The 12566-nt window shown below is 46.0% G+C and overlaps 30 non-coding genes across 30 annotated transcripts; all 30 read right to left on the bottom strand.

Moving 5' to 3' along the window:
- Positions 1 to 150: 150 nt before the first annotated feature.
- Positions 151 to 224, bottom strand: trnat-agu (transfer RNA threonine (anticodon AGU)). Its single transcript has one exon. It is a non-coding gene; the product is annotated as a tRNA-Thr (tRNA).
- Positions 225 to 806: 582 nt separating this feature from the next.
- On the bottom strand, positions 807 to 896 carry trnar-ucu (transfer RNA arginine (anticodon UCU)). Its single transcript is given in 2 exon segments — positions 807 to 842; positions 860 to 896. It is a non-coding gene; the product is annotated as a tRNA-Arg (tRNA).
- A 190-nt stretch (positions 897 to 1086) lies between these two features.
- trnat-cgu (transfer RNA threonine (anticodon CGU)) lies at positions 1087 to 1160 on the bottom strand. The gene has a single exon. It is a non-coding gene; the product is annotated as a tRNA-Thr (tRNA).
- A 171-nt stretch (positions 1161 to 1331) lies between these two features.
- trnat-agu (transfer RNA threonine (anticodon AGU)) lies at positions 1332 to 1405 on the bottom strand. Its single transcript has one exon. It is a non-coding gene; the product is annotated as a tRNA-Thr (tRNA).
- A 582-nt stretch (positions 1406 to 1987) lies between these two features.
- On the bottom strand, positions 1988 to 2077 carry trnar-ucu (transfer RNA arginine (anticodon UCU)). The gene is given in 2 exon segments: positions 1988 to 2023; positions 2041 to 2077. It is a non-coding gene; the product is annotated as a tRNA-Arg (tRNA).
- A 190-nt stretch (positions 2078 to 2267) lies between these two features.
- On the bottom strand, positions 2268 to 2341 carry trnat-cgu (transfer RNA threonine (anticodon CGU)). The gene has a single exon. It is a non-coding gene; the product is annotated as a tRNA-Thr (tRNA).
- A 171-nt stretch (positions 2342 to 2512) lies between these two features.
- Positions 2513 to 2586, bottom strand: trnat-agu (transfer RNA threonine (anticodon AGU)). The gene has a single exon. It is a non-coding gene; the product is annotated as a tRNA-Thr (tRNA).
- Positions 2587 to 3448: 862 nt separating this feature from the next.
- On the bottom strand, positions 3449 to 3522 carry trnat-cgu (transfer RNA threonine (anticodon CGU)). Its single transcript has one exon. It is a non-coding gene; the product is annotated as a tRNA-Thr (tRNA).
- Positions 3523 to 3693: 171 nt separating this feature from the next.
- On the bottom strand, positions 3694 to 3767 carry trnat-agu (transfer RNA threonine (anticodon AGU)). Its single transcript has one exon. It is a non-coding gene; the product is annotated as a tRNA-Thr (tRNA).
- Positions 3768 to 4349: 582 nt separating this feature from the next.
- On the bottom strand, positions 4350 to 4439 carry trnar-ucu (transfer RNA arginine (anticodon UCU)). The gene is given in 2 exon segments: positions 4350 to 4385; positions 4403 to 4439. It is a non-coding gene; the product is annotated as a tRNA-Arg (tRNA).
- Positions 4440 to 4629: 190 nt separating this feature from the next.
- On the bottom strand, positions 4630 to 4703 carry trnat-cgu (transfer RNA threonine (anticodon CGU)). The gene has a single exon. It is a non-coding gene; the product is annotated as a tRNA-Thr (tRNA).
- A 171-nt stretch (positions 4704 to 4874) lies between these two features.
- trnat-agu (transfer RNA threonine (anticodon AGU)) lies at positions 4875 to 4948 on the bottom strand. Its single transcript has one exon. It is a non-coding gene; the product is annotated as a tRNA-Thr (tRNA).
- A 582-nt stretch (positions 4949 to 5530) lies between these two features.
- Positions 5531 to 5620, bottom strand: trnar-ucu (transfer RNA arginine (anticodon UCU)). Its single transcript is given in 2 exon segments — positions 5531 to 5566; positions 5584 to 5620. It is a non-coding gene; the product is annotated as a tRNA-Arg (tRNA).
- A 190-nt stretch (positions 5621 to 5810) lies between these two features.
- Positions 5811 to 5884, bottom strand: trnat-cgu (transfer RNA threonine (anticodon CGU)). Its single transcript has one exon. It is a non-coding gene; the product is annotated as a tRNA-Thr (tRNA).
- A 171-nt stretch (positions 5885 to 6055) lies between these two features.
- On the bottom strand, positions 6056 to 6129 carry trnat-agu (transfer RNA threonine (anticodon AGU)). Its single transcript has one exon. It is a non-coding gene; the product is annotated as a tRNA-Thr (tRNA).
- Positions 6130 to 6711: 582 nt separating this feature from the next.
- Positions 6712 to 6801, bottom strand: trnar-ucu (transfer RNA arginine (anticodon UCU)). Its single transcript is given in 2 exon segments — positions 6712 to 6747; positions 6765 to 6801. It is a non-coding gene; the product is annotated as a tRNA-Arg (tRNA).
- A 190-nt stretch (positions 6802 to 6991) lies between these two features.
- On the bottom strand, positions 6992 to 7065 carry trnat-cgu (transfer RNA threonine (anticodon CGU)). Its single transcript has one exon. It is a non-coding gene; the product is annotated as a tRNA-Thr (tRNA).
- A 171-nt stretch (positions 7066 to 7236) lies between these two features.
- trnat-agu (transfer RNA threonine (anticodon AGU)) lies at positions 7237 to 7310 on the bottom strand. Its single transcript has one exon. It is a non-coding gene; the product is annotated as a tRNA-Thr (tRNA).
- A 583-nt stretch (positions 7311 to 7893) lies between these two features.
- On the bottom strand, positions 7894 to 7983 carry trnar-ucu (transfer RNA arginine (anticodon UCU)). The gene is given in 2 exon segments: positions 7894 to 7929; positions 7947 to 7983. It is a non-coding gene; the product is annotated as a tRNA-Arg (tRNA).
- A 190-nt stretch (positions 7984 to 8173) lies between these two features.
- Positions 8174 to 8247, bottom strand: trnat-cgu (transfer RNA threonine (anticodon CGU)). Its single transcript has one exon. It is a non-coding gene; the product is annotated as a tRNA-Thr (tRNA).
- Positions 8248 to 8418: 171 nt separating this feature from the next.
- Positions 8419 to 8492, bottom strand: trnat-agu (transfer RNA threonine (anticodon AGU)). The gene has a single exon. It is a non-coding gene; the product is annotated as a tRNA-Thr (tRNA).
- A 582-nt stretch (positions 8493 to 9074) lies between these two features.
- Positions 9075 to 9164, bottom strand: trnar-ucu (transfer RNA arginine (anticodon UCU)). The gene is given in 2 exon segments: positions 9075 to 9110; positions 9128 to 9164. It is a non-coding gene; the product is annotated as a tRNA-Arg (tRNA).
- Positions 9165 to 9354: 190 nt separating this feature from the next.
- Positions 9355 to 9428, bottom strand: trnat-cgu (transfer RNA threonine (anticodon CGU)). Its single transcript has one exon. It is a non-coding gene; the product is annotated as a tRNA-Thr (tRNA).
- Positions 9429 to 9599: 171 nt separating this feature from the next.
- On the bottom strand, positions 9600 to 9673 carry trnat-agu (transfer RNA threonine (anticodon AGU)). The gene has a single exon. It is a non-coding gene; the product is annotated as a tRNA-Thr (tRNA).
- Positions 9674 to 10252: 579 nt separating this feature from the next.
- On the bottom strand, positions 10253 to 10342 carry trnar-ucu (transfer RNA arginine (anticodon UCU)). The gene is given in 2 exon segments: positions 10253 to 10288; positions 10306 to 10342. It is a non-coding gene; the product is annotated as a tRNA-Arg (tRNA).
- A 190-nt stretch (positions 10343 to 10532) lies between these two features.
- trnat-cgu (transfer RNA threonine (anticodon CGU)) lies at positions 10533 to 10606 on the bottom strand. The gene has a single exon. It is a non-coding gene; the product is annotated as a tRNA-Thr (tRNA).
- A 171-nt stretch (positions 10607 to 10777) lies between these two features.
- trnat-agu (transfer RNA threonine (anticodon AGU)) lies at positions 10778 to 10851 on the bottom strand. The gene has a single exon. It is a non-coding gene; the product is annotated as a tRNA-Thr (tRNA).
- A 582-nt stretch (positions 10852 to 11433) lies between these two features.
- Positions 11434 to 11523, bottom strand: trnar-ucu (transfer RNA arginine (anticodon UCU)). Its single transcript is given in 2 exon segments — positions 11434 to 11469; positions 11487 to 11523. It is a non-coding gene; the product is annotated as a tRNA-Arg (tRNA).
- Positions 11524 to 11713: 190 nt separating this feature from the next.
- trnat-cgu (transfer RNA threonine (anticodon CGU)) lies at positions 11714 to 11787 on the bottom strand. The gene has a single exon. It is a non-coding gene; the product is annotated as a tRNA-Thr (tRNA).
- A 171-nt stretch (positions 11788 to 11958) lies between these two features.
- trnat-agu (transfer RNA threonine (anticodon AGU)) lies at positions 11959 to 12032 on the bottom strand. The gene has a single exon. It is a non-coding gene; the product is annotated as a tRNA-Thr (tRNA).
- Between the last annotated feature and the right edge of the window lie 534 nt (positions 12033 to 12566).

Here is a 12566-nt window from a genome sequence, read left to right on the forward strand (position 1 = left end):
TTTGGACACTGTCCTCCGACAACAGCTGGGGGATGGTATGAAAATGGAAAAATCTGCAAAGAAAACCTCGGTTTCACCGTTTTTGGTCAATTCTGGGAAAATCACATGCTCGCTAAGGTGCACAGACTTGAGCCACATGAGTTTCGCCAAAGGCACCACTGGGATTCGAACCCAGGATCTCCTGTTTACTAGACAGGCGCTTTAACCAACTAAGCCACAGCGCCAAGCCCTGTGTGAGGAACCTGGAAGGGCGACCCAGGAAACCTTTAGCAAAGACCATTTAGGCTACGGAAAGAAAAACAAAGTATGGCACTTCTCTGTTGTGGTGGCCGGTCCATGTGTGCAAGTGCCAAGAAGTTTCGGAAGGCAAATGTGGTAGTAAACCACAGAGAACAATTTGAATGGCCTCATACCCGTTAGCATCGACGTCTCTACCCCAGCACGTGGAGAAAATGGAAAACTAGCCAAATGTATCACCCTTTTGACCCAACCCTACATAGATAGAGGGATATCATGGAAGCTAGCAGGTCTGACCCTTCCATGTTATGGTCGTTTTCTTGCACTGCATTTTATATAGAAATGTCAATTCAATTTGATGCATATATGAACATATGTGAAGTTCTGCATCTACATGATACAAGCCAGTGACTCAAATACCTCTATGACGGTTCTCGGGTATGATTCCAAGCCTTTTGACTTGATTGACATTATTTATTTGAATACGTTGAAAACAAGAGTCCTCAAAAACTTTCTGTTGCCTGCGGGAAACACTGTGCAGTATATAGAAAACAAAACACCAACATTTACGACTCTGGTGGGACTCGAACCCACAACCTTTGAATGGCCTCATTTCACAATCTAGAAGTCCAATGCGCTATCCATTGCGCCACAGAGCCTGGCTGGTTGGATGTATTGGCCACGTGATGGTTTTTCTTCTGGGCATTTGAACGTCCAGCAGTGTGAAGCTTTTTAAACTTTGTGGGCAGAAAAGACAGGTCCTCGAGCCTCTGCACAATTGAAACATGATTCAAAATGCTGATGCCCTCTGTCCAAGAAAGATTCCAGTGAGCAAAGGTATCAGTGGAGAGGCACCGCTGGGATTCGAACCCAGGATCTCCTGTTTACGAGACAGGCGCTTTGACCAGCTAAGCCACGGCGCCTGGCTGCCACTGCGCTTGAGCTTTGGACACTGTCCTCCGACAACAGCTGAGGGATGGTATGAAAATGGAAAAATCTGCAAAGAAAACCTCGGTTTCACCGTTTTTGGTCAATTCTGGGAAAATCACATGCTCGCTAAGGTGCACAGACTTGAGCCACATGAGTTTCGCCAAAGGCACCGCTGGGATTCGAACCCAGGATCTCCTGTTTACTAGACAGGCGCTTTAACCAACTAAGCCACGGCGCCAAGCCCTGTGTGAGGAATCTGGAAGGGTGACCTAGGAAACCTTTAGCAACGACTATTTAGGCTACGGAAAGAAAAACAAAGTATGGCACTTCTCTGTTGTGGTGGCCGGTCCTTGTGTGCAAGTGCCAAGAAGTTTCCGTAAGCAAATGTGGTAGTAAACCACAGAGAACAATTTGAATGGCCTCATACCCGTTAGCATCGACGTCTCTACCCCAGCACGTGGAGAAAATGGAAAACTAGCCAAATGTATCACCCTTTTGACCCAACCCTACATAGATAGAGGGATATCATGGAAGCTAGCAGGTCTGACCCTTCCATGTTATGGTCGTTTTCTTGCACTGCATTTTATATAGAAATGTCAATTCAATTTGATGCATATATGAACATATGTGAAGTTCTGCATCTACATGATACAAGCCAGTGACTCAAATACCTCTATGACGGTTCTCGGGTATGATTCCAAGCCTTTTGACTTGATTGACATTATTTATTTGAATACGTTGAAAACAAGAGTCCTCAAAAACTTCCTGTTGCCTGCGGGAAACACTGTGCAGTATATAGAAAACAAAACACCAACATTTACGACTCTGGTGGGACTCGAACCCACAACCTTTGAATGGCCTCATTTCACAATCTAGAAGTCCAATACGCTATCCATTGCGCCACAGAGCCTGGCTGGTTGCATGTATTGGCCACGTGATGGTTTTTCTTCTGGGCATTTGAACGTCCAGCAGTGTGAAGCTTTTTAAACTTTGTGGGCAGAAAAGACAGGTCCTCAAGCCTCTGCACAATTGAAACATGATTCAAAATGCTGATGCCCTCTGTCCAAGAAAGATTCCAGTGAGCAAAGGTATCAGTGGAGAGGCACCGCTGGGATTCGAACCCAGGATCTCCTGTTTACGAGACAGGCGCTTTGACCAGCTAAGCCACGGCGCCTGGCTGCCACTGCGCTTGAGCTTTGGACACTGTCCTCCGACAACAGCTGGGGGATGGTATGAAAATGGAAAAATCTGCAAAGAAAACCTCGGTTTCACCGTTTTTGGTCAATTCTGGGAAAATCACATGCTCGCTAAGGTGCACAGACTTGAGCCACATGAGTTTCGCCAAAGGCACCACTGGGATTCGAACCCAGGATCTCCTGTTTACTAGACAGGCGCTTTAACCAACTAAGCCACAGCGCCAAGCCCTGTGTGAGGAACCTGGAAGGGCGACCCAGGAAACCTTTAGCAAAGACCATTTAGGCTACGGAAAGAAAAACAAAGTATGGCACTTCTCTGTTGTGGTGGCCGGTCCATGTGTGCAAGTGCCAAGAAGTTTCCGAAAGCAAATGTGGTAGTAAACCACAGAGAACAATTTGAATGGCCTCATACCCGTTAGCATCGACGTCTCTACCCCAGCACGTGGAGAAAATGGAAAACTAGCCAAATGTATCACCCTTTTGACCCAACCCTACATAGATAGAGGGATATCATGGAAGCTAGCAGGTCTGACCCTTCCATGTTATGGTCGTTTTCTTGCACTGCATTTTATATAGAAATGTCAATTCAATTTGATGCATATATGAACATATGTGAAGTTCTGCATCTACATGATACAAGCCAGTGACTCAAATACCTCTATGACGGTTCTCGGGTATGATTCCAAGCCTTTTGACTTGATTGACATTATTTATTTGAATACGTTGAAAACAAGAGTCCTCAAAAACTTTCTGTTGCCTGCGGGAAACACTGTGCAGTATATAGAAAACAAAACCCCAACATTTACGACTGTGGTGGGACTCGAACCCACAACCTTTGAATGGCCTCATTTCACAATCTAGAAGTCCAATGCGCTATCCATCGCGCCACAGAGCCTGGCCGGTTGCATGTATTGGCCATGTGATGGTTTTTCTTCTGGGCATTTGAACGTCCAGCAGTGTGAAGCTTTTTAAACTTTGTGGGCAGAAAAGACAGGTCCTCGAGCCTCTGCACAATTGAAACATGATTCAAAATGCTGATGCCCTCTGTCCAAGAAAGATTCCAGTGAGCAAAGGTATCAGTGGAGAGGCACCGCTGGGATTCGAACCCAGGATCTCCTGTTTACGAGACAGGCGCTTTGACCAGCTATGCCACGGCGCCTGGCTGCCACTGCGCTTGAGCTTTGGACACTGTCCTCCGACAACAGCTGAGGGATGGTATGAAAATGGAAAAATCTGCAAAGAAAACCTCGGTTTCACCGTTTTTGGTCAATTCTGGGAAAATCACATGCTCGCTAAGGTGCACAGACTTGAGCCACATGAGTTTCGCCAAAGGCACCGCTGGGATTCGAACCCAGGATCTCCTGTTTACTAGACAGGCGCTTTAACCAACTAAGCCACGGCACCAAGCCCTGTGTGAGGAACCTGGAAGGGCGACCCAGGAAACCTTTAGCAAAGACCATTTAGGCTACGGAAAGAAAAACAAAGTATGGCACTTCTCTGTTGTGGTGGCCGGTCCATGTGTGCAAGTGCCAAGAAGTTTCGGAAGGCAAATGTGGTAGTAAACCACAGAGAACAATTTGAATGGCCTCATACCCGTTAGCATCGACGTCTCTACCCCAGCACGTGGAGAAAATGGAAAACTAGCCAAATGTATCACCCTTTTGACCCAACCCTACATAGATAGAGGGATATCATGGAAGCTAGCAGGTCTGACCCTTCAATGTTATGGTCGTTTTCTTGCACTGCATTTTATATAGAAATGTCAATTCAATTTGATGCATATATGAACATATGTGAAGTTCTGCATCTACATGATACAAGCCAGTGACTCAAATACCTCTATGACGGTTCTCGGGTATGATTCCAAGCCTTTTGACTTGATTGACATTATTTATTTGAATACGTTGAAAACAAGAGTCCTCAAAAACTTTCTGTTGCCTGCGGGAAACACTGTGCAGTATATAGAAAACAAAACACCAACATTTACGACTCTGGTGGGACTCGAACCCACAACCTTTGAATGGCCTCATTTCACAATCTAGAAGTCCAATGCGCTATCCATTGCTCCACAGAGCCTGGCTGGTTGCATGTATTGGCCACGTGATGGTTTTTCTTCTGGGCATTTGAACGTCCAGCAGTGTGAAGCTTTTTAAACTTTGTGGGCAGAAAAGACAGGTCCTCGAGCCTCTGCACAATTGAAACATGATTCAAAATGCTGATGCCCTCTGTCCAAGAAAGATTCCAGTGAGCAAAGGTATCAGTGGAGAGGCACCGCTGGGATTCGAACCCAGGATCTCCTGTTTACGAGACAGGCGCTTTGACCAGCTAAGCCACGGCGCCTGGCTGCCACTGCGCTTGAGCTTTGGACACTGTCCTCCGACAACAGCTGAGGGATGGTATGAAAATGGAAAAATCTGCAAAGAAAACCTCGGTTTCACCGTTTTTGGTCAATTCTGGGAAAATCACATGCTCGCTAAGGTGCACAGACTTGAGCCACATGAGTTTCGCCAAAGGCACCGCTGGGATTCGAACCCAGGATCTCCTGTTTACTAGACAGGCGCTTTAACCAACTAAGCCACGGCGCCAAGCCCTGTGTGAGGAATCTGGAAGGGTGACCTAGGAAACCTTTAGCAACGACTATTTAGGCTACGGAAAGAAAAACAAAGTATGGCACTTCTCTGTTGTGGTGGCCGGTCCTTGTGTGCAAGTGCCAAGAAGTTTCCGTAAGCAAATGTGGTAGTAAACCACAGAGAACAATTTGAATGGCCTCATACCCGTTAGCATCGACGTCTCTACCCCAGCACGTGGAGAAAATGGAAAACTAGCCAAATGTATCACCCTTTTGACCCAACCCTACATAGATAGAGGGATATCATGGAAGCTAGCAGGTCTGACCCTTCCATGTTATGGTCGTTTTCTTGCACTGCATTTTATATAGAAATGTCAATTCAATTTGATGCATATATGAACATATGTGAAGTTCTGCATCTACATGATACAAGCCAGTGACTCAAATACCTCTATGACGGTTCTCGGGTATGATTCCAAGCCTTTTGACTTGATTGACATTATTTATTTGAATACGTTGAAAACAAGAGTCCTCAAAAACTTCCTGTTGCCTGCGGGAAACACTGTGCAGTATATAGAAAACAAAACACCAACATTTACGACTCTGGTGGGACTCGAACCCACAACCTTTGAATGGCCTCATTTCACAATCTAGAAGTCCAATGCGCTATCCATTGCGCCACAGAGCCTGGCCGGTTGCATGTATTGGCCACGTGATGGTTTTTCTTCTGGGCATTTGAACGTCCAGCAGTGTGAAGCTTTTTAAACTTTGTGGGCAGAAAAGACAGGTCCTCGAGCCTCTGCACAATTGAAACATGATTCAAAATGCTGATGCCCTCTGTCCAAGAAAGATTCCAGTGAGCAAAGGTATCAGTGGAGAGGCACCGCTGGGATTCGAACCCAGGATCTCCTGTTTACGAGACAGGCGCTTTGACCAGCTAAGCCACGGCGCCTGGCTGCCACTGCGCTTTAGCTTTGGACACTGTCCTCCGACAACAGCTGAGGGATGGTATGAAAATGGAAAAATCTGCAAAGAAAAACACGGTTTCACCGTTTTTGGTCAATTCTGGGAAAATCACATGCTCGCTAAGGTGCACAGACTTTAGCCACATGAGTTTCGCCAAAGGCACCGCTGGGATACGAACTCAGGATCTCCTGTTTACTAGACAGGCGCTTTAACCAACTAAGCCACGGCGCCAAGCCCTGTGTGGGGAACCTGGAAGGGTGACCTAGGAAACCTTTAGCAACGACCATTTAGGCTACGGAAAGAAAAACAAAGTATGGCACTTCTCTGTTGTGGTGGCCGGTCCTTGTGTGCAAGTGCCAAGAAGTTTCCGTAAGCAAATGTGGTAGTAAACCACAGAGAACAATTTGAATGGCCTCATACCCGTTAGCATCGACGTCTCTACCCCAGCACGTGGAGAAAATGGAAAACTAGCCAAATGTATCACCCTTTTGACCCAACACTACATAGATAGAGGGATATCATGGAAGCTAGCAGGTCTGACCCTTCCATGTTATGGTCGTTTTCTTGCACTACATTTTATATAGAAATGTCAATTCAATTTGATGCATATATGAACATATGTGAAGTTCTGCATCTACATGATACAAGCCAGTGACTCAAATACCTCTATGACGGTTCTCGGGTATGATTCCAAGCCTTTTGACTTGATTGACATTATTTATTTGAATACGTTGAAAACAAGAGTCCTCAAAAACTTTCTGTTGCCTGCGGGAAACACTGTGCAGTATATAGAAAACAAAACACCAACATTTACGACTCTGGTGGGACTCAAACCCACAACCTTTGAATGGCCTCATTTCACAATCTAGAAGTCCAATGCGCTATCCATTGCGCCACAGAGCCTGGCTGGTTGCATGTATTGGCCACGTGATGGTTTTTCTTCTGGGCATTTGAACGTCCAGCAGTGTGAAGCTTTTTAAACTTTGTGGGCAGAAAAGACAGGTCCTCGAGCCTCTGCACAATTGAAACATGATTCAAAATGCTGATGCCCTCTGTCCAAGAAAGATTCCAGTGAGCAAAGGTATCAGTGGAGAGGCACCGCTGGGATTCGAACCCAGGATCTCCTGTTTACGAGACAGGCGCTTTGACCAGCTAAGCCACGGCGCCTGGCTGCCACTGCGCTTTAGCTTTGGACACTGTCCTCCGACAACAGCTGAGGGATGGTATGAAAATGGAAAAATCTGCAAAGAAAACCTCGGTTTCACCGTTTTTGGTCAATTCTGGGAAAATCACATGCTCGCTAAGGTGCACAGACTTTAGCCACATGATTTTCGCCAAAGGCACCGCTGGGATTCGAACCCAAGATCTCCTGTTTACTAGACAGGCGCTTTAACCAACTAAGCCACGGCGCCAAGCCCTGTGTGAGGAACCTGGAAGGGCGACCCAGGAAACCTTTAGCAAAGACCATTTAGGCTACGGAAAGAAAAACAAAGTATGGCACTTCTCTGTTGTGGTGGCCGGTCCATGTGTGCAAGTGCCAAGAAGTTTCCGAAGGCAAATGTGGTAGTAAACCACAGAGAACAATTTGAATGGCCTCATACCCGTTAGCATCGACGTCTCTACCCCAGCACGTGGAGAAAATGGAAAACTAGCCAAATGTATCACCCTTTTGACTCAACCCTACATAGATAGAGGGATATCATGGAAGCTAGCAGGTCTGAACCCTTCCATGTTATGGTCGTTTTCTTGCACTACATTTTATATAGAAATGTCAATTCAATTTGATGCATATATGAACATATGTGAAGTTCTGCATCTACATGATACAAGCCAGTGACTCAAATACCTCTATGACGGTTCTCGGGTATGATTCCAAGCCTTTTGACTTGATTGACATTATTTATTTGAATACGTTGAAAACAAGAGTCCTCAAAAACTTTCTGTTGCCTGCGGGAAACACTGTCCAGTATATAGAAAACAAAACACCAACATTTACGACTCTGGTGGGACTCCAACCCACAACCTTTGAATGGCCTCATTTCACAATCTAGAAGTCCAATGCGCTATCCATTGCGCCACAGAGCCTGGCTGGTTGAATGTATTGGCCACGTGATGGTTTTTCTTCTGGGCATTTGAACGTCCAGCAGTGTGAAGCTTTTTAAACTTTGTGGGCAGAAAAGACAGGTCCTCGAGCCTCTGCACAATTGAAACATGATTCAAAATGCTGATGCCCTCAGTCCAAGAAAGATTCCAGTGAGCAAAGGTATAAGTGGAGAGGCACCGCTGGGATTCGAACCCAGGATCTCCTGTTTACGAGACAGGCGCTTTGACCAGCTAAGCCACGGCGCCTGGCTGCCACTGCGCTTGAGCTTTGGACACTGTCCTCCGACAACAGCTGAGGGATGGTATGAAAATGGAAAAATCTGCAAAGAAAACCTCGGTTTCACCGTTTTTGGTCAATTCTGGGAAAATCACATGCTCGCTAAGGTGCACAGACTTGAGCCACATGAGTTTCGGCAAAGGCACCGCTGGGATTCGAACCCAGGATCTCCTGTTCACTAGACAGGCGCTTTAACCAACTAAGCCACGGCGCCAAGCGCTGTGTGAGGAATCTGGAAGGGTGACCTAGGAAACCTTTAGCAACGACCATTTAGGCTACGGAAAGAAAAACAAAGTATGGCACTTCTCTGTTGTGGTGGCCGGTCCTTGTGTGCAAGTGCCAAGAAGTTTCCGTAAGCAAATGTGGTAGTAAACCACAGAGAACAATTTGAATGGCCTCATACCCGTTAGCATCGACGTCTCTACCCCAGCACGTGGAGAAAATGGAAAACTAGCCAAATGTATCACCCTTTTGACCCAACCCTACATAGATAGAGGGATATCATGGAAGCTAGCAGGTCTGACCCTTCCATGTTATGGTCGTTTTCTTGCACTGCATTTTATATAGAAATGTCAATTCAATTTGATGCATATATGAACATATGTGAAGTTCTGCATCTACATGATACAAGCCAGTGACTCAAATACCTCTATGACGGTTCTCGGGTATGATTCCAAGCCTTTTGACTTGATTGACATTATTTATTTGAATACGTTGAAAACAAGAGTCCTCAAAAACTTTCTGTTGCCTGCGGGAAACACTGTGCAGTATATAGAAAACAAAACACCAACATTTACGACTCTGGTGGGACTCGAACCCACAACCTTTGAATGGCCTCATTTCACAATCTAGAAGTCCAATGCGCTATCCATTGCACCACAGAGCCTGGCTGGTTGCATGTATTGGCCACGTGATGTTTTTTCTTCTGGGCATTTGAACGTCCAGCAGTGTGAAGCTTTTTAAACTCTGTGGGCAGGAAAGACAGCGCCTCGAGCCTCTGCACAATTGAAACATGATTCAAAATGCTGATGCCCTCTGTCCAAGAAAGATTCCAGTGAGCAAAGGTATCAGAGGACAGGCACCGCTGGGATTCGAACCCAGGATCTCCTGTTTACGAGACAGGCGCTTTGACCAGCTAAGCCACGGCGCCTGGCTGCCACTGCACTTTAGCTTTGGACACTGTCCTCCGACAACAGCTGAGGGATGGTATGAAAATGGAAAAATCTGCAAAGAAAACCTCGGTTTCACCGTTTTTGGTCAATTCTGGGAAAATCACATGCTCGCTAAGGTGCACAGACTTGAGCCACATGAGTTTCGCCAAAGGCACCGCTGGGATTCGAACCCAGGATCTCCTGTTTACTAGACAGGCGCTTTAACCAACTAAGCCACGGCGCCAAGCCCTGTGTGAGGAGCCTGGAAGGGCGACCCAGGAAACCTTTAGCAAAGACCATTTAGGCTACGGAAAGAAAAACAAAGTATGGCACTTCTCTGTTGTGGTGGCCGGTCCATGTGTGCAAGTGCCAAGAAGTTTCCGAAGGCAAATGTGGTAGTAAACCACAGAGAACAATTTGAATGGCCTCATACCCGTTAGCATCTACGTCTCTACCCCAGCACGTGGAGAAAATGGAAAACTAGCCAAATGTATCACCCTTTTGACCCAACCCTACATAGATAGAGGGATATCATGGAAGCTAGCAGGTCTGACCCTTCCATGTTATGGTCGTTTTCTTGCACTGCATTTTATATAGAAATGTCAATTCAATTTGATGCATATATGAACATATGTGAAGTTCTGCATCTACATGATACAAGCCAGTGACTCAAATACCTCTACGGTTCTCGGGTATGATTCCAAGCCTTTTGACTTGATTGACATTATTTATTTGAATACGTTGAAAACAAGAGTCCTCAAAAACTTTCTGTTGCCTGCGGGAAACACTGTGCAGTATATAGAAAACAAAACACCAACATTTACGACTCTGGGGGGACTCGAACCCACAACCTTTGAATGGCCTCATTTCACAATCTAGAAGTCCAATGCGTTATCCATTGCGCCACAGAGCCTGGCTGGTTGCATGTATTGGCCACGTGATGGTTTTTCTTCTGGGCATTTGAACGTCCAGCAGTGTGAAGCTTTTTAAACTCTGTGGGCAGGAAAGACAGGTCCTCGAGCCTCTGCACAATTGAAACATGATTCAAAATGCTGATGCCCTCTGTCCAAGAAAGATTCCAGTGAGCAAAGGTATCAGAGGACAGGCACCGCTGGGATTCGAACCCAGGATCTCCTGTTTACGAGACAGGCGCTTTGACCAGCTAAGCCACGGCGCCTGGCTGCCACTGCGCTTGAGCTTTGGACACTGTCCTCCGACAACAGCTGAGGGATGGTATGAAAATGGAAAAATCTGCAAAGAAAACCTCGGTTTCACAGTTTTTGGTCAATTCTGGGAAAATCACATGCTCGCTAAGGTGCACAGACTTTAGCCACATGAGTTTCGCCAAAGGCACCGCTGGGATTCGAACCCAGGATCTCCTATTTACTAGACAGGCGCTTTAACCAACTAAGCCACGGCGCCAAGCCCTGTGTGGGGAAACTGGAAGGGTGACCTAGGAAACCTTTAGCAACGACCATTTAGGCTACGGAAAGAAAAACAAAGTATGGCACTTCTCTGTTGTGGTGGCCGGTCCTTGTGTGCAAGTGCCAAGAAGTTTCCGTAAGCAAATGTGGTAGTAAACCACAGAGAACAATTTGAATGGCCTCATACCCGTTAGCATCGACGTCTCTACCCCAGCACGTGGAGAAAATGGAAAACTAGCCAAATGTATCACCCTTTTGACCCAACCCTACATAGATAGAGGGATATCATGGAAGCTAGCAGGTCAGACCCTTCCATGTTATGGTCGTTTTCTTGCACTGCATTTTATATAGAAATGTCAATTCAATTTGATGCATATATGAACATATGTGAAGTTCTGCATCTACATGATACAAGACAGTGACTCAAATACCTCTATGACGGTTCTCGGGTATGATTCCAAGCCTTTTGTCTTGATTGACATTATTTAATTGAATACGTTGAAAACAAGAGTCCTCAAAAACTTTCTGTTGCCTGCGGTAAACACTGTGCAGTATATAGAAAACAAAACACCAATATTTACGACTCTGGTGGGACTCGAACCCACAACCTTTGAATGGCCTCATTTCACAATCTAGAAGTCCAATGCGCTATCCATTGCGCCACAGAGCCTGGCTGGTTGCATGTATTGGCCACGTGATGGTTTTTCTTCTGGGCATTTGAACGTCCAGCAGTGTGAAGCTTTTTAAACTTTGTGGGCAGAAAAGACAGGTCCTCGAGCCTCTGCACAATTGAAACATGATTCAAAATTCTGATGCCCTCTGTCCAAGAAAGATTCCAGTGAGCAAAGGTATCAGTGGAGAGGCACCGCTGGGATTCGAACCCAGGATCTCCTGTTTACGAGACAGGCGCTTTGACCAGCTAAGCCACGGCGCCTGGCTGCCACTGCGCTTGAGCTTTGGACACTGTCCTCCGACAACAGCTGAGGGATGGTATGAAAATGGAAAAATCTGCAAAGAAAACCTCGGTTTCACCGTTTTTGGTCAATTCTGGGAAAATCACATGCTCGCTAAGGTGCACAGACTTGAGCCACATGAGTTTCGCCAAAGGCACCGCTGGGATTCGAACCCAGGATCTCCTGTTTACTAGACAGGCGCTTTAACCAACTAAGCCACGGCGCCAAGCCCTGTGTGAGGAACCTGGAAGGGCGACCCAGGAAACCTTTAGCAAAGACCATTTAGGCTACGGAAAGAAAAACAAAGTATGGCACTTCTCTGTTGTGGTGGCCGGTCCATGTGTGCAAGTGCCAAGAAGTTTCGGAAGGCAAATGTGGTAGTAAACCACAGAGAACAATTTGAATGGCCTCATACCCGTTAGCATCGACGTCTCTACCCCAGCACGTGGAGAAAATGGAAAACTAGCCAAATGTATCACCCTTTTGACCCAACCCTACATAGATAGAGGGATATCATGGAAGCTAGCAGGTCTGACCCTTCCATGTTATGGTCGTTTTCTTGCACTGCATTTTATATAGAAATGTCAATTCAATTTGATGCATATATGAACATATGTGAAGTTCTGCATCTACATGATACAAGCCAGTGACTCAAATACCTCTATGACGGTTCTCGGGTATGATTCCAAGCCTTTTGACTTGATTGACATTATTTATTTGAATACGTTGAAAACAAGAGTCCTCAAAAACTTTCTGTTGC

The sequence above is a fragment of the Pseudorasbora parva genome, chromosome 8 (genome assembly GCF_024679245.1).
Source record: "Pseudorasbora parva isolate DD20220531a chromosome 8, ASM2467924v1, whole genome shotgun sequence".
NCBI classification, from domain to species: domain Eukaryota; kingdom Metazoa; phylum Chordata; class Actinopteri; order Cypriniformes; family Gobionidae; genus Pseudorasbora; species Pseudorasbora parva.